The 22,999-nt window shown below is 45.9% G+C and overlaps 1 protein-coding gene and 1 pseudogene across 3 annotated transcripts in view; one reads left to right on the forward strand and one right to left on the reverse strand.

Annotated features, from left to right (window-relative positions):
- Positions 1-2,875: 2,875 nt before the first annotated feature.
- LOC101723672 (uncharacterized) overlaps positions 2,876-22,999 on the forward strand; it is a 131,911-nt gene continuing 111,787 nt past the window's right edge. For 2 of the 3 annotated variants that reach the window (XM_087180727.1, XM_087180729.1), the window contains exons 1-2: positions 2,876-3,013; positions 3,497-3,707. The gene's annotated coding sequence lies outside the window, so the exon portion shown is untranslated. Of the gene's footprint in view, positions 3,014-3,145; positions 3,287-3,496; positions 3,708-22,999 lie in introns of those variants that run through there. The other variant, XM_087180728.1, reaches the window with a different exon arrangement.
- LOC147826603 (uncharacterized) lies at positions 3,064-5,650 on the reverse strand (annotated as a pseudogene).

The raw sequence follows: 22,999 nt of genomic DNA on the forward strand, positions 1-22,999 counted from the left end.
GGCCGCTCGGGCTACGCGCAGCAGCGCGCGGGCTGCGCCGACATAGAGGAAGCCGCGAGGGCGGAGGCGGCGGCGGCAGAGCGGGAGCAGGAGCGGGAGCCGGAGCCGGAGCCGGAGCCGCGGGAGCGGGAGCGGGAGGAGCAGCAGGAGGAGGTCGCGGCTGCAGGCGCCGCTGGAGGAGCCGGGGCCCGGGTGGAGTGCGCGTCGGAGTCGGGGCCGCAGCCCGAGCGCGCGGCGAGGCAGGGCCGCTCGCGCCGCCGCCGCCGCTGTCCCGGCGGGAGCCCTCGCGGGGCGCGAGCGTGCGGGGAGCGGCGGGCTGAGCCGAGCCGGACGCGGGGCGAGGCTGCTGGCGGCGATCAGGGCGCGCGGGTGTCGGGGGGCCAGGTCCAGGGCCGGACGCAGCCAGCCATTCAGGAAGGCAGCGCTGGAGAGCGGGAGGCGGCCGGCGAGGAAGATCACACACTTTGCTCTTTTTGTTGTGCCGGTGGCGCCGGGCTCTCGCTGCCTTCTTCTTTCAGGAGGTGACGGAAGGGGGAGAAAAATGCGGGATAATTCACTCCGGCGACGAATTCACAGCGAGATAGGAAAAAAAAATTTAAAAATCAGAAGAAAATAATTGCAAAAAAAAAAAAATGAAAAAGAAAAAAGAAAAAGGAAAAAGCGAGAGAGACATCCAAAGTAGGTCGAATAAATAATCCTCTTCTTTTCCTTTCTTGCTCCTTCTTCTGCTTCTTCTGCTATAACACACAGAGCTAGTTAAAAACCCTGGAGATCGCCCAAAAATGTTCTTTTTTTAGTATTTTAAATAAGTGCTCTTCAGCCGGGAACCAACACCCTCCCTCCAAAAAAAAATCATATATGTATAAAATAACGATAAGAAGAATACGAAGGGGGTGCTCCTCCTCCTTCTCTCTCTCTCTCTTTTTTTTTTTTTTTTTTTAAGTTTAGCCTTCTCTCCTCTGCAGGAATGGAGTAGGAGACAGGAGGAGGGAGAGAAAGGAGAGGAAGAAGGAGCAGGAGAAGGGGAAAACAACTAGTAAAATATGTAAGAAAAGAGAAAGGGGAGAGAAGAGAGAGGGAGAGAGGAGAGAGGGCGAGGGGGGAGAAAGAGGAGAGAGGAGAGGAAGAGAGGAGAGAGAGGGAGAGGGAGAGAGAGAAAGGGAGAGAGAGAGGGAGGAGAGGGAGGGAGAGAGAGAGAGAGAGAGAGAGAGAGAGAGAGAGAGAGAGAGAGAGAGAGAGAGAGAGAGAGAGAGAGAGACCCAAAAATTGAATGCGTTTAAACGGGAGGACTCGCAGAGCAGTGTTTCCGAAAGGGGGATCTGCGCGAATGTCTGTATATAGTGAACTTTGACACTACTATTGAAACTGACACGTTTCTATGGAGATCGCTGCCTTATATGGAGCTCGTGTCAAGGAGCCAGGAGAAGGGCTGCTGGCAACTGATAATCAAAGGCGACTGACTGGTCAGAGCCCCGAATCGGGGGGGAGAGAGAATGGGAGGCTAGGGTTAGCCAAGCCTCCTGCACGCCATTGGCTGCTCAGCCCCTCCCCCTCCTCTTTTGCTTTCTTTCTTTTTTTTTTTTTTTTCTTTTCCCCTCCCTCTTAGCTACCTACGGTCTGGGATAGCGAGGGGAGGAGGAGAGAAAGTGAAGGGGGGGGGGGTGCTCCTGACAAGCGCAATTTACATTGAGATCGCCCTGCGCTGCTATTTACTCTGAGACCTGATTAGTATGGGTCGGCTATGGTCACACAAACACACACACACACACACCCGCGAGCGCGCGCACATCAGAGGGGGAAGGGATGAAGAGGGGGAGAATGCTTTGCGATGAGAAAAAGAAGAAAAAGAGAGAAGGAAATTATTTCTATTTCTTCTGAAAAGTTTTTAAAATTAGATTTTATGACCGTAAAGAGAGTCATTGAAAATGTTGGGGGGAACATTTTAGTGGGAAAGCAAGCCCCCATTTTAGTGATTTGTGAAATATGCTGGATTTGGATTGTTTTCTTCTTTCAAATCTCATACATAATCCTAGTCTGGATTCTGCTCATTTTGTGTGTGTGTGTGTGTGTGTGTGTTTCTTTTTAAAGAATAAAGCTATCATCTCCCTAGTTTTTGATCCAGAGTATATCCTTGTTTTGAAGGTTTAATAACGACCATGCACACGAGTGAAATTTGCAACTACTGCCACGATTTCAGTCTGAATCAGCGGTTCCTTTTCATCCCAAAGATGATTTTAAAATAAACTTTCCAATCAATCTGGCTTTTCCTTTTTCCTTTTTTTTCCTTTTTTAAATCCCCAGGCTCTTCCAAACTCCAAACAATGCTCCCGTAATTATTAATACAACAGTAGTAAGTCTTCGTATCGTCGGGGGAGGGGGTTAGGGAGGGCAAGTCAGAGTCCCAGGAAAAGAGCAAAGGAAGGAGGAGAGGGGAGGAGAGGGGGAGGAGAAGGACACAGAGGGAGACGGTGGCGGGCAGGGGGCGGAGACTGAGACCCCGATTCCCGAAGGTGATTGGTCGCAGGAGGAGGGGCCGGCGGGAGGAGCGGGTCCCGCCGCGGGGCCTGCAGGAATCCCTGGCTCCGGCTGCCACCTAGCGGACGGGAGCCGCTCCCGGGCGGCACGCGGCGCAGTCCCTCCGCCCCTCCCCGCAGGCAGCCTGTGTCTTTTCTCCAAACCAAGACAGCACTTTGAAAATCTTTCAATGGATTTTTTTTTTCCTTGAAAGATCGTACTGGGGGAAAATGATACTTCTATTAGTTACATATTCTCCAATCCCACACTCGGACCCCCCTCGTTTGGAGATCGCTCCCCTAGGCAGGCTCGGGCGGGCGCGCCGAGTGACAAAGCCTCCGCCGTCGCCGCTGCCGCCGCCGCCGGGGGTGGGAGCCGCGCTCGCCCGCCCAGCCCTCGACTCCGGAGAGCGTAAAAGTTTGTCACAGCTCACGCGTTCCGAGCTCCAACACGCCCTCAGGTAAAGGTCGAAGTACACGGTCACGCTGTGTAGACAGAGGTAGGGTCTGTTGTTTTTGTTTTGGCTTTTTAAAAATCCTCGTTCTCACTTTAAATCTCACCAGGGAGGGGTTTGGGGAGCCCTGCGCGTTCGGGGTAGGTTTTGCGCTTCTCGGTCTTTCCAACCATACACGTCGGGAGTCGGAGACCGCTTAGTGACGGGCGATGAATTTTTTTAAAAGCGCAGAATAAAGGCTTTCTCGAGTCGGCCCCACAGCCCCTCCAGCTCGAATAATGGAGAGGTTGTCGCGCACTCCGCGCGCCGCGGCCCTTTGTAAGCAGCTGACGGCGAGGAGGAGACCGGGGGTGGCAGGGCTCCTGGCCCTGGCCCCAGTGCCCAAATACACGCGCTCAAGTCTCCGGGGCAGGGAGCGGGGGAAAGGAACATGATTCAGTACAGGGAGGGAGGGCCGTGGGAGGGAAGGAGGAAAAAAAGAAAAAGAGTGAATTTGTATACAAATTCTACATTTTCCTCCCCATGCAGCCGGAGGCAGGGAGTGGAGAGCCCAGGCAGCCGGCCGACTGCTGCGGCTGGAAAGGCAGAGGCGCGGAGAGAGGGGCAGAGAGGGTGGGGAGAAAGGCGAGCGCGCGCGGGCGCCGGGGCCCCTGCTGGACGTCCCCGCCCAGCCGCCTCGGACCCCGGACCGCTCGTCGTGGGCACCAGAAGCGAGACTCGCCAAATCCGGCCCCAGCAGGCAAGTAACACAACGACGAGCGTTTCTTTTGAACTTGGGGTTGGTAACGCCACCAGGCCGGGCGGCGGTCCCGGTTCGCACAGCCTCCCGAGGCTGGGGACGCAGTGTGGCGGCCCGCGCGGGACCCGAGAACTGCCCCCCACCCAGGGCCTGCTCGAGCGCGGCCCTGACCCCGGCGTCTGCCCCGCCGCGGCGCCTCCCCGGAGGGGAGGATCCTGCCAGCCCAGCAGCACCCCAAAGTCAGAACAGGTTTCTCCCCCCCCCCCGGCACTCTCCCCCAACTTCCCCCACCCCCACGGCGGGCAGGGGCCTCAGGGTGGGACCCCAGGTTGGGCATCGCCTGGCCTCCCCCGCCGGAGCCGCGGAGCTGGCCGGCCTCAGTGCTCGCGTCTCTCCCGCTGCGCCCGGGACCTGAAGAGCTCTGCTCCGCCGCCCACCTGCGGACGGCGTTTGTAACGCGATTCCCTGAAGGAACGCAATCGATGGCCGCCTGTTTGATGTGGGCGATAGTGTCAGCGGATTAAAAGGGACATCAAGCCGTTTTCCCAAGCGGAGAACCTGCGGGGGCGGCGGGGAGATCTGCGCCAGGGTCTGAGCCCCGCGGCCGAGCAGACTCCCCTCGCCGCGGCAGGCGGGCTGGGGGCGGGGAGGGGTCGGCTCCCGGGGTGGGGGACGAGAGTGCGTGTGTGGGAAAGGAAGAGCCTCAGTTCAACCCAACGAGAGCGTTTTCCTCGGTGTTGGGCAGGGGCGGGCGTTTGCGTCAGAGGGCGCGCGGGGCGGGGGGCGGGGGCAGACGCCTGGGACCGCGCCCGGGGGCTGGGTGGCTCCTGAAGGAGGCAGCCTGGCCGGTCAGGGCTGGGCAGGGGTCAGGCCTTGCAGGCGAGGGGCAGGGCACGGCGGGAGGACCAGCTGAGCCTCCGCGGGAGCAGTGGCGCCCGCCATCTCCACTGTGGATCCTTCCCGCTTCCAAATTTGCAAAAGGCCCCTGGGACCCTGCGGGACCCTGGGGGTGGGGAAGCTGGGTCCTCAAGGCCTCTGGCGAGGCCGCCGGCTCCCAGGAAGGCGGGGAACAGTGCAGTGCTCCACGGTAGCCCAAGGAGTGGGCGTGGGCAGCTAACAGCGGCGGCGTCCGGACTGGCAAAGCCCTCAGGGTTTAGGAGGGGAGCAGCGTGCTCCCGTGAGGCGAACGTCGTCAGAGAGGCCAGGGAGAAAATGAGGCTTCGAGCGGAGGGAGCTGTCCCTTCCGGTACTCATTCTGCTCCAGGAGCACTTAGGGCTCCATTTCTCTTCCGGCCTCCCCGCGCCCCAACCGCAGTGGCACCCACAGAGCACTCTGCTTGGGCTCACAGCTCCGCCTCCGGCAAAATGGTTCCGGTGAAGGGGCTGAGGGTCAGCCCAGGTCCGGGAGAGTCCTGGCTTTCTCTCCAAGCCTGCGGTTTGATCCTGCTCCAACTTGGTACAAGTCGTTCTGGGCCCAGTTCATCTGACACCCAATCAGCAGATAACGGTGTCTGTTCTTGGGCAGGGCACTGAATAGAAAAGTGATCATATTTTTCAAGGGCGCTTGAATCCCCAAACTGTGAAATTCCACACACGTGTCCAGGCTCGCTCGGCTGCAGGAGCAGGAAAAGCAGTTGCAATTTCTACTTCTTTTTCACCCATCTTCTCCAGATTCCTCTTCCTCCGCCCTCATCTCTAATTCCCAAACCGGAAACGAAATGAACCTGGATGTGGTTCTTGGGCTCAGACCCATAGTGGCCCTTGCTGCAGCACCGTATCCTAAGCATCCAGCCGGGCCAGCTGGGGGCACCTGGCGCCTCGCCCTCTCCAAAGTTGCTCTCCTGGTGAGGCCAGTCTGGGAAGTAGAAGGGCCTGGAGGTGGCCTGGGCTCCCAGGTCTCCTTTCTGGGAACTTCCTTTGCCTTCCTGGTCATCACAGGACATCTCTAGTGTGGGTCCCCCCAGGCGATGAGAAGGTATCCTCCACTTAGGAAGAGGCATTAGGCTGTAAGATTACAATACCTTTTGTGGGCCGCTAGCGTCATGGCTGGGCATCAATCACTTTTTAAAAGCCCTACCACACAACACTTGATCTCTCCCAGCTGGACAGCCAGTAAGTAGTTGTGATCTGGTGGGAAAAGGAAAGACGTGGTTGCATACAACACTGACTTGTGTTCCAGGCCCAGACTCTGGATCTAAACAGCCATTTTAGCCCATGAACACCGCCCCCCCCATCTTTCTCACAAGGAAGAAATTAGTGACCCATTCTTCACTAATCCTGTGCCTCTTTGCTATTGGTATTTTGCTCTCCTAAAAGTCATGGATCATTCATTTTGGGTTTTGGGTAAGTCACACTGAACAAAGGTGGTTTTGTAAAATCGTTTTCTAAATCCAGTTCACAAGCCATGGGATGCCACAGATGACCAGATGTGTATAGAAAATGCTCTCCTATACCTCCTCCTTCCCATAAGCCACTAAAACAGTCCTATTCTGTTTAGAGAAACCATGGGATAAAGCCATCCTGTTTTATCAAACTCATCCCAGGGATAGATCTGCTCACGTTCACTCGGAGGACAGTCAGTTCCTCTGATCCTAATGCAGACCCTTCCCAAAGAGCTTATTTTATAGGCACTGACTCAATTAGCCTCCCTTAGCACGAGACTAAGGCAAGGAGGAATATAGTTGAGGGTGTTTTTAAAAATGGTCTTGTACAGATCTTTTAGAGGAAGGAGTGGAGAGAGGCAAGCGAATGCCCACCTAGTATTTTGTGACATTCAAAATCAAAACCATAACAAACATAAGGTTTCAGCATAACTTGGAAAATCTCTCTCCATTCCTGAGCCTCCAGCCAGTCTACACTGGGACAGAGTGCAGCTGTAAAAAGTTTCCTCTTTGTCAGAATGAAAACCAGTGTGGAAAGCCTGGCACCTGGGTTCCTTCCTGGCTGCATGCTCTTCACCTGCCCATGTAGTTGAGTGTGGACCCAGTGCTCCCTGCCATTCTGTAGTCCAAGCATTTCTTGTTACTTTCGGGTTGAGTAGCTCAAAAATAAGCGCTTTACTTTAGTAAGTGGTTTAGTTTTTTTCCCCTCCTTCTTCAAACTGGCCATTTGAAGCATATGTTTTGGAAAAGAGAGATAAGGGAGAACTCTCCTTGCATGCCTGGGCTTCCAGTTAGAAGACCCAAGAGTAGCAGTCACCAGAGGAGGGCAGGAGAGCAAGCACTGGCCTTTGAATGCAAATTAAGACTCCTTAGAGAAGCAAAAGTGACAATCATTTCTAGGACGTCAGTAAAGCTAGAGCCATATATATATATGTATATGTATATATATTATATATATATATATTTGGTAAGAAATCAAGTCTTGGCTATCTAAACGCATTTATGCAAAAGTAAAGAAAGAACTGGAGACTTTTCTCTTACAAAACATATTTCTTTATTTTAAATGCCCAATATGAGTGTGTGAGTGAAGAATAACCACATGGCTATTCTTCCCAGGGAAAATGGGTTGGGTTTGGATGAAAAGTTGAAGTTTTGAATGAGTTTGAAGGTTGTTAGAGTACCCTGACAACGCAATCAACTGCACTATATAATCATTTCCCTTAATAGTTACCTGTCAGAGCACTTACTTCTTTAACTATAGGATTAGCCCATCAGAAGTAGATCTGAGTTGGACGTTTCTCTGACTAAAGACTGCTGGAATATGTTTAAGTCTTTAATGTCACTTTCTTCACTGCCTATGGCATAAACTGATGGAAAAGTATTGGCTGGAAAAGCCAGCAGATCTGCTAGTAACTACAGTTATACTGTGATTGTATTTACCTATTAGAAGGTTGATCTAAATAGTAAACCTAACATTTCCTTCTAAACTGTCAGTGGAAAGATATGTTTATTACAGTGTCCTCCATCATTGAAGAGAGAGGTTTGGGTAAAGCTTAAATGAAAAAGAATGAGCATAGTACACCGCTGATATAAACCACATGGAGCAGTAAATACTTATGCCCTTTGCTATGCTGTGTATATTTTCTTTACCTATTTCAGAGGTGGAAAACAAATGTAGCTCATCTACAGGAGGAGTTAATGAAGTATTCCAAATGCATGATTTAACAAAACTCAGGGATGGTTCTGTGTTTTATTGTTAACCCCTTGCATGAAATCTTCTGAAGCTGAAAAGAGAAAGGAAAAGGCTTTTGTGTTAGTTGATCCTTGGCTATTCTAGGGCTCAGGTTAGTGTGAAAGCGATGAGGAGGTCACTTGAAATCTCCTTTTATCTGCTCTCATTTTCTCTCTGGATCAGCAACTTTGAATAGACATCATCTAATCGCTCTCAATGGAAAGAAACTATGGGAGCAACAAAAATGCCTTTACTTCAGAAGCGAATACATGCGTGCGGACAGCTAGTGAGCTTGCATAGCACCGCATCTCTGTACACATGTACTTGGAGACTTTTCAGACGTATATGTAAATATTTCTCGTGATTTTGGGATTCGAATGAGTGAGTTATTTTGTGCTTCGTGCATAATCCTCCTATACATCTACATACACCTATGCATCCATACATCCACACATCTCCATTCATACTGTCCACCAAGTCCCGGTGATAGCTAGCTGATTATTCTTTCACCTTTTCCTTGTTCCCACTCTCTGGCCATATTTAAGTCTTAAAAAATAAAGGGAGTAACTGAGAATACAGTGGATATCCTTCCAGAGATGTCATGTTATTTTCTTTCCATTTTCAATGGAAGTCACACTTGAGGGTTTCTTGTCAGAGGGTAAAGACAATGTGGCAGGTGGGAAAAATGGGGTAAGAGGAGACCTTTATTTTTCCATTTCTCTGCAAGGTTTTTTCCCTTTTGTCTTGCTTGGAACTGAATTGGTTAAAATACAATAAGTAAGTGGAAAGTGAGGGTCCGACATTGAGCAATGTAAAAGTTTTTTTTTTGTTGCTCTAGATGCATATCTCTAAATCCTTGAAGCTGAGCAATTAATTACAGTTTGCTTTGAAAATAGAATTATTTTAGTAAATCTCGTGCTGACTGAACATCATTCAGATGGTCTTCCTTGAGCATTGCTGCATTTATTTAAAAAAGAAATGTAGGTGTTAAATATGAATGGTTACCCAGAAAAGGATATTTGATTTCTAGGGCTAAAAGTGCTGGGCTTTACCTCCTAAGAAGTAGACTCCCCCAGCCCTGCCATGTTCTTCTAAGTAAAATTCACATTGCTCCCAGAGCCTGGGACACTTTGCTATAAATTCCTTTAAGGAAATACTTGGTTACCAGGGTTACAAGTTCTCATCTCAGCCTGTCAACCCCTTGGCCCTCACTTCTCAGATTCCCTTGGCCAGGGCTGGAACCTTGAGCCCCCCCATCTCAGTTCCAAAGTTAGAGGATGGGTGGGGGAGGATTAATCCCTCTTTAACTCCTTTCCTTCCCGCCCTCAATTCTGAACCCCCAACTGATAGGTTTCCTAGTGAATAGGAGCAGAGGAGCTGCCCTGTGCAATAAAGATTAAATTAAGTAGAAGAATCCAAGCCGGTGGATATTTGGAAGCTCCAGTGGGGTGTCAAACTGACGTTTAGCACCTTTTTTCCACTCAGTGTGCACAAATCCTGGACCTGTTGGGCTTAACTTTAGGAAGGGGAGAGAGAGGGAGAGGGAGAGAGAGAGAGAGAGAGAGGTTCTGAGGAGGGGGATATGGCTTTCTGCTAAGCGGCTGAAGGCAGCAGCAGGGCTTTCCGACCTTGCTTGGCTTCCCCCGCCAACCACTCAGAGTTGGAGGCTTCCTTTTCTAGTCCAGGCTTCAGAACTGCTCTGGTGGGTGTGATTTATGTTTATCCCTTAGGAGCAATAGGGTGGCCCCAGGTCCTGTCTGGGTGTGAGGCTCAGAGAGTGTTCAGAACTCAGTTGCTTTCTTTGTGGCAGTTTCTTTTCTTTTAGGTAAAGGTTCTAGTAGCATAAACTGAGCAGTTTCTTCTGGTTACTGCCTAGCAGGAAAAACAGTGGTTTTTTGTGTTGGTGTTCAGCTCGCTGGACACTGACCTTGAAGCTGAGGTATGAGGCGCACCCCCTTGCCTCGAGACACCCTGGCATCCAGATCTCAGCTACTCACTCCCACCTGCTTCTCCAGTCCCTGGGCACAGTCTGGAGAGGCAAAGGCAGAGGTCCCTTCGTGGGGAAGGCTTGTCCAAGCAAACACAAGACTGAATAAATTAACCTCAAACCAGCTAGTTGGGGTGTAGTAGTTTAGCAGGACTAATTGCAGACGATGTAGCTGAAATGACTTTTCCAATTAGCTGCTGGTTGGAGTTTAGTTGGAGGAACTGTCAGCTCCAACGATGGGTAATTGCTTTATTGCTCACAAAACTATCATCTATTTAGAACATATGTGCTAATTACTCTGGATGGGTGTCGAAAAAGAGACCATAAATCTAATAGCACTTAGAAAAATCTATGGTACTCCTAAGCAACCTCGTCGCCTGCCCATTCTCTCCTGCCCAGGTTGGCGGATAGGTGGCTGGCTTTCAGGAAGGCGAACGTTGGGACACTGGAGGCGCCCTGGGGAGGTTCTGGTCAAGTCCGGTGCCCAGGGCAAGTCCCCAGCGAGCCTCGCTGAGGGGATAAATCACTGACATCAAAACCAGTCAGTCCTCTCTTTAGCTGAGCGCTTGTTTTTCTTTGCTTTTTTTTTTTTTTATCTTCGAGAAAAGATTACTTTAGAAATCTTTTAATTGGATTATGCTGGGAAATTAATCTCCTTTAGCCCTGGCTAAATTTATTGTGGCCAATGTCGGGAGGAAAGCCCTGAAACTGCAGCGAGGGCCCTGTCCCTTTTCCTTCCTTTCTTCAGGGCTCCAGGGTCTCCCATCTGCGCGTGACAGCGGCGCCTCACGTCCTCGGGAGCGACTGTGGGGAGAAAGGGTGGGAAGACACATCTGGCTGATGGCCAGGGAGGGCCCAAGGGCGCCTCCTTTGTCCTAAGCTCCACGTTTCCGTCCCAGATTCTTCAGCTGCACACCTAGCATCCCCACAGCTCCACGCCGCTATCCAGCAGAAGTTCTGGGTTCTGGGGCCGATACTAAGGAGGCTGCAGTGGCAGGAAGAGGAAGGCGGGTGTGTCGGAGGAGGGCTGCCGGCCAGGCTCTCTAGTTCGACCTCTCCTCCCCGTACCTTCTCCCTCGGGCCTCCTGCTAGGAGCGAGGCCTTGAGGACACTCCAAGTCTCTGCGCAAAAACGCACGGCTCGCTCTTGGCGTCCTCCCTGGCACCACTGTGGGGACACTTCCCACGGTGTGCACAGAGTTTGAGGTCGGGCTGGGACAGGGCCCTGCCACTCCTCCTCCTGACACCTGGAGCATCAGCGCAGCGTCAGGCGGCGACCTCTCTTCCAGCCCCGCTGGCCCGGGCCGGCAGCCCGGTGCCACGCGGTTCCAGCAGTCTTGGGAAGCCGAGGGTCGGGCCCTGCTGGCCTCGCTCCTCAGCGGGAGATAACAACATCTGCCTGAAACGGGATACCTACTTTTGCAGCTCAATTTAGCTCTTAATAGCAGTCCTCTGAGGTGTGGTTAATTGATGGGGATAAAGGCGTAATGACTTAACGGGGAGACGCCAATGATCCTTTAATATACTCTTAAATGAACAACAACCACCCCAAACACGGGCCAGTCCTTGCTCGGTGGGGGGTGTGGGGGAAGGGAAAGGCAAGGATCTGAGGTTGGGAAAATAGCACTGGTGCTTTTTATCGCTGGGGGGGTCAGAGCGGGGTGAGGCCTGGCATCCAGGGCGCGGGCCAACGGGAGCCCCCCCCCCCCAGCGCGCAGGGCGGGCTGACAGGAGCTTTTCTCGTGGCTGCAGGGAGGGATCCAGAGCTGGGTGAGCTTGGACTGACTGGTGACCTGGCCGACGGGCGGGGAGGAGCTCTGCGCCACGGAAGATGCAGCCCATCCCTGGGCTCTGCCATTCTGTCGGTCCTCTCCTGCGCGGGCCTGGACGGCCACACGCCCGCCTCCCCAACTAGGGCGATTCCCCGTCTAGCGTGAGCGAAATGGCCAAGTGGCCGCGCTCTGCGGGAACCCGAGAGAGTCCCGGAGCCGGGCCTAACAATCCCAGTGGGGACCGTGCGCCGGGATGTGTGTGAGTGCGCTGTGCGCGCGCGCAAACCGTCTCCAGAGGCACAGCTAGACCTCAGCAGCCCCGAGCACGTGGCCGCCTTGAGGCAGGGTCTCCTGGGAGCTCTGGGACCCGGAGAACTGGGATTTACCTGCTCTGGACCCGGGGTCAGCTTAGCTCCTGCGTAGCATCTTCCTAAACCTCTGCTCCTGTTTCTGTCTTTAGCATCTTTCCTGTCTCGGCCTGGTTTCCCTTTGCTCAGTTCTAATTGAGTCTCTAGAGAGTCAAAGGAGTGTTTTACTGGGCTCAAGCACAGAACTTAAAACCGGCACAGAAAAGGGAAAAAAAAGCGGATCGCCTTTCCAGTGGGCAAGGGGAACCCCCCCCGCAGGATATAGGCGGTGGCGTCCCTAGCAGCTGATTTACACTTCGGAGAAGGGTCATCTTAGCGCTTCAGGTTTTAGCTCCCTCTGGAAGCAGAAGGAAAAATGGCTCCAATTACCGCCCATATTTCACTGCCTTGAGAGATCACAGGTGTTTCGGCCGCCCGCAGTTATTGTCTACCTTCCTCCTGGAGCCCACGTCACAGGGATGAAAGTGTCCCAAGAAACTTAATGTCCCCAGTCCCTCTTGCAGAGGCCCGGACGTCGCTAGGTGGGAGAGCTTCGAGGTCAAGGATTTGAAGACGTGCAGTTAAGAGTCCCAGTGCCGGAAGTGAGCAGGTCTCAGTGCGGTTCCCTCTGTCTGCTGTCTAACCAAGCCCCTGTGCTTCTGCCCCGTGTGGGTCTCTCAGAAATCAAGACTCTCAGTTAGTTAGCGGTTGAGCGCGTGACCCCTTGGCAGCCCCAGGCCAGCAGGGTGCCAGGGGCAATGCGTGGTGGGGGGGGGCTCCGAGCCAGGGACAAGGCCCCAAGTTCAAATTCGTGCCCTGGCTCATTAGGGTGGAGTCCGGGACCAGGAGGCAGGTTCCCACCGATCATGGCGCCCCAGGTTTCCCTGAAAGGCCCAACGCCTTGGGTCCCCAGGCCTCCAACTGCGCCCTGGCGCTGCGGGCACTCGGGGCAGTGTGGGCCCTAATTCCAGACTCATCCCGCCACCACCTAGGGCCCTACGCCTTGCCTCCGTCACTCCCCAAAGGCGCTCCCCGGCGAAGGAATTCTTCAGCCTGCGAACCAGGATCCCGACAGGGGCCCTTCCATCCTTTCCCCAGGAGCGCATGAACTGCGACCCCGAGTTCGGGACCGCGCGAGCAGCTCCTGTCGCGGGCGAGGCCCAAGTCCAGACGCACAGCCTCGCTCGAGGGGTGGCGGCCGGGGACATCGCCAGGCAGCGGGAGGCCGCGCGCTTGCTAGCTCTGGACACCTCTCCGTGAGCGCGCGTGGTGACAAAGCCGGAGCCTGCGCAGGGGACTCAAGGAGGAAGCCAGGCCCGGCCGGGGGGTGGCGCACGCTCCGGGAACCCCGGGCCCGCGCCCCGGGACGGCGCCGGCACCGTGCATGTCCCTGGGTCAGCACTGCGAGGCTCTCGGAGTGGGCCCCGAGAATTGTGACCCGGCCGCCGCTCAGCTGTGCAGGCTTCAGACACCCACAGTCCAACGAAGTCGCTTCCGCAAGTGCCCCACCAACCCCCTGGGCCTTGCGGCTTTGCGGGGTGGGGTGGGGTGGGGGGTGGAACGTTTAATCCGGTCTTGGGCAGCCAACCTTTCTCAGGTATTGGGCTGGAAGGGGTAGGAAGCAACGCCTGGGCCTCGGCTGGAGAACCTCGAACCTGATTTTCTGTTCTTAATGTTTTAAGGAGCTCGGAAAGCCAGTGACAGTTAACTTTGGGGCCTTCGGGGTTTTTATTTATTTTTATTCTTAAACATCCATCTATGAGGCTGGAACAGCGCAGGAAAGCTGTTATGCCGTCCGTTAAAAAAAAAATTCTTGGGAGACCGTACGTATCTCAAGGATTTTCCTGGAGATTGCTTTATAATCTCTCAAGTTAGAGAGTTGGTGCGTACAGCGCCACCAACACACTGAATAGTGTCTTCCTTCAGACAGGGATCAGGACCGGAAGTACCGTCACCTTTCAGTTCTGATTGCTGGGAACTTGTACTCCAGGCGCTCCAAGTGTAAGCAGGTAATGGAGAGGAGCGACATTGTTAATAGAAAGCATCTAATTAACAATGACTTCATTTGATTGGAAGAAAGCTTTTTAAATCAATCCAGATTCACTAGCCTAAGCTCAGCCAATTTATGAATATGGAGGCGACCCGGGTCTGCTTTCTTTCAAAGATGTCATCTTAGAGGTAATAGCATAGGTGAAGTCATTTGGTTACACCGTGGAAACTTTTATAGGGTCTTCCTTGGGAATTTAATTCAGTGCTTCTTCATTTTATTAGGAACAGAGTGACTCCATCAACTGGGCTCTCCCTGTTCAGAGGCAGAACTGCTTGAAGCAATTAGGTTCACCAATTAGCATAGTTTTACTGACCCCAGCACCAGCACCATCCTTAGAGGACCTCTTCTTCAAAGTCAGGGAGAAGCCAATGCAGCCTGCTTTCCAGGCGTCCAGGGTGGGGGAGTAAATAGCGCACAGGGCAAAGGGCTTCCTGATAGTCCACAAGGCTTGGTTGCTAGCACTTCGGTGGATTTTTTTGCCCCCTTCTGATGATGGATCCTATACTACCTTGCCTGACACACACTTTAAGCCTCTCTCCTTTGGTTGTGTTTTGGCAGAATTGCTTTTAAAGAAGTCAATTTTCTCCCTTCTCTTCTGTCCTGTCCTCCCTTATGCTAATGACCCTATGAAAAATGTTAGGGTTCAGAGAGAAGTCACTGATGGGCTCCCTGAAACCCTGTAAGGCGACAGGGTAAGGGATTAAGCCTGTGTGTGTGTGTGTGTGTGTGTGTGTGTGTGTTAACATCCGTGAGAAGAGCACAGGGAGTGCAGAGAGGGTCATGCTGCAGTCCTTCAGTGTAAGAGCAATCAGCTAGTGACTGGCATCGTTAGCCAGATAAAATGTCTCGGCATTGAGGTGGAATGTGCCTGTAACCTCAGAACTCTGATCCCAAGTTCAAGTCCATCCTGGGTGGGCATGCAACTGAGTGACTCAGCAAGACCCTGTTCAAAAGCCAAACAAACAAGAAAAAGAAAAACTCAAAAGTTTGGATCCCAAAGCAGTCTAGGAAAGAGTTTTTCTCTTGCCACTGTCTTGGGTAGTGAAAGGATTAAATTTACATGGCTGTCATCCTTCTCTCTTCATATATATACACACACACATATTTCTCTGTAAGATTTCACTAAATTAAATTGCTGACAGTTCATCAGTAGCAGCAACAATGTAATTCCCCTAACCTTATTAAATCAATAAATACTAGATTCATGGATTGAATTAAAAATGCATCAGTATGGCCAGGAATTGCGATCACACGGCCAGAGACCTTGGAAGTGAAGATACCACTCAGAAATTGGCTGGTTAGCATTTATTTAATTGCTTCTTTTATTTCAGATATGAGATTAGATATTCTGGCGTTTTCACATTTCAGAGATCATTATGACAGGTTTTTTTTTTTTGGTTTGTTTAGTTCTTAAAAATCTTTTTACTAATTCCTCACATTTAACCCTGAAAATGATGCATTCATTCAATAAAAGTAATACACATTGATTTTGTATTTCTTGTCATTACTATTAATCTAGAGAATATTCTTCTACATAGAATGCCTTCCTCTAGTAAGATATACTCAGGTGTGTACAGCTCCACATAAGCATAAATAAATTTATATGTGTATGTTTTTGTATAAGTATACGTAAATATACTTAGGGTGAATACTGTATATTGGTTTAGATTGATTATAAGTTTATTTTTATAACCACATCTAATTTATCTTTTAGCACGGTCAACTATATCATAAACCAAAGAATTACTTATTGTTTGAAAACAAGCTGTTTATAAACTGATCTGCTGGTTGGGATTCACAGCACAAGAGATGAAATTAAAAAATTTAAGTCTTTAAATGTAACACAATATTGAGGACATTACATATATCTCAAATGTTACATTTTGGGTGTGTGTGTGTGTGCGAATAAATACCTCGAATATAGTTTACCAGGAGTTGGTTAGTTAAGTTGTATATTAGAGGTGAATTTATAGTTAGCTTCCACTGAAAAGAGGGAACATGTATAATACCTGAAAGTTGAAGGCAAAAAGTAATATTACTCTACCCAGATATTTGGCCATACTAATCAATGATGCTAATTATTTAAAACGTTCATTCCCTGTTGATGTCTGCCAGCATATATAGTACTGAATTCTCAGGATATAGTCGTTGGCTCTTGGATTCACCACGCTGTGGAAGAAAAATCTTTATTTGACGAAATAGGCAATCAACTGAAATCTATCCACTTTAAATAAACTGATTCTTCAGTATTTTCCCAGTGTTGGTGTAAGTTGTTGTCTGTGATGTCCCCCAGGGCTCTTTCCGCTGCTCTCTGATTTGGTGTATAAAAGCAGCTCTGAATGATGGATTACTGTGTCATTGCAGCCAAGGAAGGATTAATTTGTTTCATTGATTTCTCTTTAGGCAGATTGCCAGAATTTGCTGCTTCCCACCTTTCTTCAAGACTTCTAGAAGTAATAGACAGTAATGGCCTAAGACAAATCAGCTCCTTCTTGGACAAATAAAATCGGGGAACTAAGAGTCCTAGGAAAGCTATGGCAACCTTTTTATTTGCATACCGGGGAGAGCCATTAATAAACTACTTTTTTTGATTTAGAAATATTTGGAATGGAAATATTTCTGAAATTGGCAGTATATAAAACAATATACTAGTAGATTGTAAGTAAGCATTTGTAATGTTTGTCTTCTAAAACATTTCCTAATTTGCAAGGATCCTGTTTAACAAGGGGGAAAAATGTAAAATCTATGTAATCGGCAAATCCTTTCCTTTATGCCAAATTTTGGAGTCAAATGATATGTTCACACAACGTTGTCAATTTACCCAGAAGTATTTGGAGGAGTATTTGACCCAAATAATTTTTACAAACTTTGGACAGTGACCAGGAGTATCTAAACGTGGATATATAACTATTTAAAAACAAACAACATCTGATTAAAAAAGTATCTCCTCCTAAGAGAGAATTTAAAAAAAATTATAAATTGTATTGTGTCTAGTTGTCTAAACCTTTTTTGTCTAAGAATTTAATGTAATATGAATCAAACTATCATTATAGATTTACATATATATATATATATATATTTTTTTTTTTTTTTTCTGGTGCTAGGGATTGAACCCAGGGCCTTGTGCATGCCGGGTAAGCACTCTATATAGCATTCTGCTCCCAAACCCCAACTGTATAATGTTTCAGCATATATAATTAATCATTGTTATACTTTGGGAAAATATGTATTTCTAATTTTTTATGAATATACAGTTATGAGTAGCATTTAAAATAGATCTTGTACAGTTTCTATGTTTATTCCCTTTAATATTTTATTAGAAATTATTCGGGCAGAAAGTAAAGACTGTTTTTGAAGATTCTTTATATTGCTTGTCTAATTGTTTTCCAGAAAGGTTTTACCAATACATACTGGTACTTAAAACAATTTCTCTGTAGAGGCAGCATTCTAATTTATGTTTCTGGAGCAGAAAACAGAACAACACTCTTTTCCTTGTGTTCTGGAAGCAACAGTAGCATTTTGCATATACTTAGTCTCTCAGAAGTATTTTCCCAAACTGCAGATGTGAAATAGGCTGGTTATACAAATCTATTTGTTTCCCTTCTGTAGTGCTGAAAATTATATTGATTTAATGATCTCAAGTTATACTTTTTATGCAATTAGTTGTGTAGTAAAAACTAATATTGTCATGTGCTAATGTCTTTTTTTCTCTCTATTGTGCTATGGTAGTCGTCCATGCAATATCAGCAAGTTTTTGCTTTTCCTGTGCTTTGCTGAAAGGAAAAAGGAACATCTGTTTCCATTATATATCTGCATCATAATGATAACAATTAAATAGCTATTATGGTAGTATACAGTAAATATATTTTGCTGAATGACCTATACTTTCTTGTTGGAAATTTCAGAGATAACAGAAAGGCTTAGTTTATACAGGTAGATTCACTGTAGAGGTTCAGAAAGGCCTTTGCTTACTTTAGTAAATTGTTGCAGTTCTTATTTGTCTCCGTAAAAACAAACAACATGATGATTAAACACTAGGCTTTCAGATGTGATTCTTGAATATATTTCTCTTAGGCATATGTCTAGAGTACAAATTATTAAGCGTTGCTCTCAATATTCTTAAGTGAGGTTATTATGCTATTAAGCACACAGTATATTTTGTGTTTGTGCCATTTGTGTAGTTTTTATATTTTACCAAATTGGAAGATTGGAAATAATTAAAGCGAGTTTCATTTTTTCCTTAGATTAGAGGGAAATAGTGGTATTTATCTTTTTTTTTAATGTGGTGCTGAAGATTGAACCCAGGGTCCCACAGCCCTGCAATTTAATTTTTAAGCTTAGCAGGAGAATGTTTGAGACCACACTCAACTTTTTTCATTGACCTTTAAAATTCCAGAAAAACATTTTTATTTATTTTAGCTTTTGGTTAAAGATGTTTTGGTGATTTATTAGAAAACTGATTAGAAAGTTTATGTATATTACAAAATGATTATATATATTACAAAAACACCCATGTATCCCAGTTTGAAAATAAAATGTTACCAATAAAACCAAAATCCTGGGCCGGGGATTTAGCTCAGTGGTTCTGGCACCTGCCTCACAAGCGCAAAGACCCGAGTTCAATCTCCGGTACCAAAAAAAAACAAAACAAAAACCAAAATCCTTCCTGATAGCTTCTTGAAGAGATAACCGTCATCCTAAATTTGATGTTTATCATGCTTTTATAAAAATATAGCCTAAAAATTTGACCCACATGACTTGTCTTTTAAAGTAAGCGAAGTTTTAAATGTCAGAGCCATGGATGCTGTTAGAATCCTTCCAATCTAATCACCTACACCTAGACACTTTACTCTGCTTGTCTGTGAAGTTAGTCTCTGATTAACTTAACCAGGACCATACAGTGAGTCACAGAACTGAGAATAAAACCCAGTTCCACAGACGTCAGTTCAGGTACTCTTTCCCTCACTCCACATTTTCTATAACGTTTATTTATTTTGTGCGTGTGTGTGTGTGTGTGTGTGTGTGTGTGTGAGAGAGAGAGAGAGAGAGAGAGAGAGAGAGAGAGATATCCAGGGCTTGCATGCTAGGCAAGTGCTCTACCACTGACTGAGCTATTCCCCAGCCTGGGGATTGTTCTTAAGGAGAAATAGAGTCAGAGTAAGGGAGGGGAGGAAGAAGAATGAGAGAAGAAAAAGGAAAGAGAGACGTTTTCTCAGAATGCTTTTTTTCTGAGGGGAAAACAGTGAATCCATGTCAGTCTGGAAGCCCCTTATAGGATGAGAAGGCAGCATGTTCTGTGGAGCCTGTAAATCCATTCTGCAATTTTGGGACTTTCCTGGAAAGAATGATGATTTGAGTATAATGAGGCTTTCACTAGGCTCTTTACCTTACAGTTAATTTTCTGACCTCCTTAAGGTAGCCGGACCAAGAAAATAGGGATGGGACCAAACATAACTGTCTCTTTGACATGTGCATGTGTCCAATTTTTGATGTTTTGGCTGTTGGACTTCAATGAACTACCTTTTCCTTTGCAGTCTATGCAATGTTCACTTCGCAAATGACTTTCTGTTTCAAAGTTAGTTTCTTTTTTTTTTCTTTCTGTAAGCAGCCAGCTTACCGGAGTACTAAAGAGAAAATAGCACAAATAGAATAATATGGAAACAAGTTTTTAAAATCTCTATGGAGAAAAACCTCATTCTAAAAATGGCAATTTAGAATTACATGCATGTACTTTTTCTTTCAGATTTTTACTCTAACAAATTTAATTCATTCTTGGTTAAGATGACTAAGCTTGAGTCATAATATTCACACGATGCTATCTCTGGTCTCTTAAGAAAAAATAGCAGCAAAACTGAGGGTTGGAGTTATAGATCTTATTGTAAAGCCATCTTTTCCCAAATCTGTTACTGGATTAATAATTTATTTTCTTCTTTCTATGAAAATACAGACTTGGAAATTTATAATACTAGTAATCATATTCTTTAGGGTGGATAAAACTACTAATACTTTCTTAATTGTAGAAATATTATCAAGATACTTGTATTTTAATCAGCAAGCCAAACAGCACATTTCCTTTGAATATGGTAGGTCAAATTATTTTATGGGTTCTGCACTTCCTGGTAGGAAATCCCCCCAGCATATCAGATTGATAAGTGATCTAATATAATCTAATATCAAGATTTAGTATCCATTTTATTAAGGCATTAACTACTTTGATCACATTTACTAAATATGATTTCTTTCATTTCTATCTGGGAAGGCTTTTGTTAGGGGAGTATGTGTGTGAGATTGTTTTAAAAGGCAATTGTTTGTTTAATTTTAGTGACCGATGGACATCTGCTATATAAAGACTTTTCTACACTGATTAAAATTTCTCATGTTGGTTCAGCAGGTAGATGGAACCTCAAGAAAAAAAAATATAGCTCCAGTATTACAAGGGCTTAAATATTGGTACTGTTTCTACTTAGTTCTCAGTGACTTCACTTTAGTCCAAGTTGAAACATTTTCAAAACTAGCACTGGTTGCATGTTTTCTACAGAGACAATCAATATAGAATTTGTAGATGTGAACTCAGTTTGTCTTTGAACAAAAGGGGTATAATTTTCTTCACCCAAACTTAGATTTGCATATTGTAAACATTTCCTTGTGTCTTGCTTTTAATTCTCAGATCTTTAGGATTTTTTCCATTATTTAATTCTTAGGAAAATCATGTTATTTTTATCTTAGGGTTCTTAAGATATAGTCAACACATATTTATTGAATTTTCGTCATGTTCAAGGCATATGGAGTAGAGAAAGGTATAATTTTTTCTTTCTTTCTTTCCTCTTCCTTCCCTTCCTTCCTTCTTTCTTTCCTTCTTCCTTCCTTCCTTCCTCCCTCCATCCTTTCTTTCTTTCTTTCTTTCTTTCTTTCTTTCTTTCTTTCTTTCTTTCTTTCTTTCTTTCTTTCTCTCTCTCCCTCTCTCTCTCTCTTTCTTTCTCTCTTTCTTTCTTTCTTTCTTTCTTTCTTTCTTTCTTTCTTTCTTTCTTTCTTTCTTTCTTTCTTTCTTTCTTTCTTTCTTTCTTTTGTAGCAGGGATTGAACTCAGGACCTTGCACTTACAAGGCAGGCAGTGGCACCACTGAGCTAAATCCCCAGCCACAACAAGATATAATTCTTGCACTGAAAAGAATAATGATTGATATGATCTTTTATCAAAATGTAACAGATTATGTTTTCTTAATATATTCTTATAATTTAAAAAAATATCATTATATTGAGATTTTTTTTTTTTTTTTTGTACCGGGGATCAGACTTGAGACCTTGCACTTGCAAGGCAGGCTCTGGAACCACTGAGCTAAATCTCCGGCCCACTGTATTGAGATTTTAAGGGAAGAAGAAAATATATTTAGTTTTCCCTTGCTGTTTACCTTTTGAAAAAGATTCTTGGAATTGTAATTTGGGGACTACCACAGTTATAGTATTATTAATATGTATTTTGAATGACTGTTGCATTTGCTAACTTCAGTTCAGTTTTTAAAAATAAGATCTTAGAATTTTTCTGCATACTCTAAAGTGTTTTGTTTAAAGTATGTACGTCAATTTCTCTCTCTGTAAATAAAAAATTGTTAGCTGACCATGTGGTGCATACTTATAATCTCAGCCCTCTGGAAGGTTGAGGTAGGAAGATGTTAATTTGAGACCAACCTGGGCAACTTAGCAATTTAAAGAGACCATGTCTCCTCCAAAAACAAGAAAAAGAAAAAGAAAAAAGAAGCTGAGTATGTGGCTCAGGGCCCTGGGTTCAATTTCTAGTACAGCCAAGAAAAGAAAAACAATTACGTAACAGTATTCTCTTAAAAGAGGCTTTGTGTTGCTTAATTTAGCTAGAAGCATGTTCATTTTTGTAAAATCCAACTAACAAAGCCTGAGTTAAAGTTAGGACCTATACCAAATATGAAGGCAAAACATTTTGCCTTTATTTAAAAGCCTTATGTTTGGTCTTAATGTTAATATTGAACTTATTATAGCATTAAGCATGTTTTTATACTCATCAAAGTTTATTAAGTGATGCTAAGAATAATTACTATTTACCTCTCTTATAAGAAGTTGGTTGTTGTTTTATTTTCCAACAAATTTGACCAGTGAAAATAGCTGTTTTAGATAAAATGTTGACAGTCATACCAATATTTTCTCTATAAAAATTGCAGTTTTTCTTGAATTGATTATGAATTTTTTCTTATTTTTAATATGTAAATACAGACATATGATTCAGTTTTTAAGTTCTGCAATTGTTAATGAAAGTATAAAGTGTTTATATTGATATGATAGGTCCTTTTAAATTGTGGTTATCTATTAGGTTTTGCATTATTTAGCTATTTCTCAAAATAAGTATTTGGATTCCAAAGTAAGTTCCTTTATAATTTATTATTATTATTGTTATTGTTGTTGTTGTTATTTGCAGTGCTAGGGATTGAACTCTGGGCCTTGTGCAGGCTGGGTAAACACTTTATAGCTGAGCTAAACACCCAGCCCTAGTTAATTTTTTGAGAGAAATGTTTTATAAGATTTATATTTATAAAGAGGGAAACATGTCAGTAATACCTGTAGCAGGTTACTGTGGAGTTAAACATACTACTAGAGTTATCCTTGATGCCACTCTAAGTTTATAAAGGAAGTTTCTTGAACTGGCTAAGGTTTAGTGATCTGAGGGAATACGAGAGTGGTATTGTGGAATTTTGAAAGCCACATGCCAAATGATGTCTATGACAAAGCCCAAAGTCACTAAGATTCTATTTGTATTTTAGTTCTATGATGAGGTTCAAACATATTTTGAGTTTTGATGTATAACTTTAAAATTCTGAAACTCTTGCATTTTCTAGCAGGGAATTAGCTGAAGGCAAGATTTTTATATACAGTATGTATGTACAGTATCAAGACTTTTGCTCTTACATAAGCTTGGTTAATTATTTTTCCTATATAAGAGAAATATAAAACCCTTACCTTATGAATTTTTCTTTTATATACATAGTGAAGCCCTATTATG

This window comes from Heterocephalus glaber, unplaced genomic scaffold (genome assembly GCF_053883595.1).
Source record: "Heterocephalus glaber isolate CG9 unplaced genomic scaffold, H.glaber_assembly_v1.0 deba00001465, whole genome shotgun sequence".
NCBI lineage: Eukaryota > Metazoa > Chordata > Mammalia > Rodentia > Bathyergidae > Heterocephalus > Heterocephalus glaber.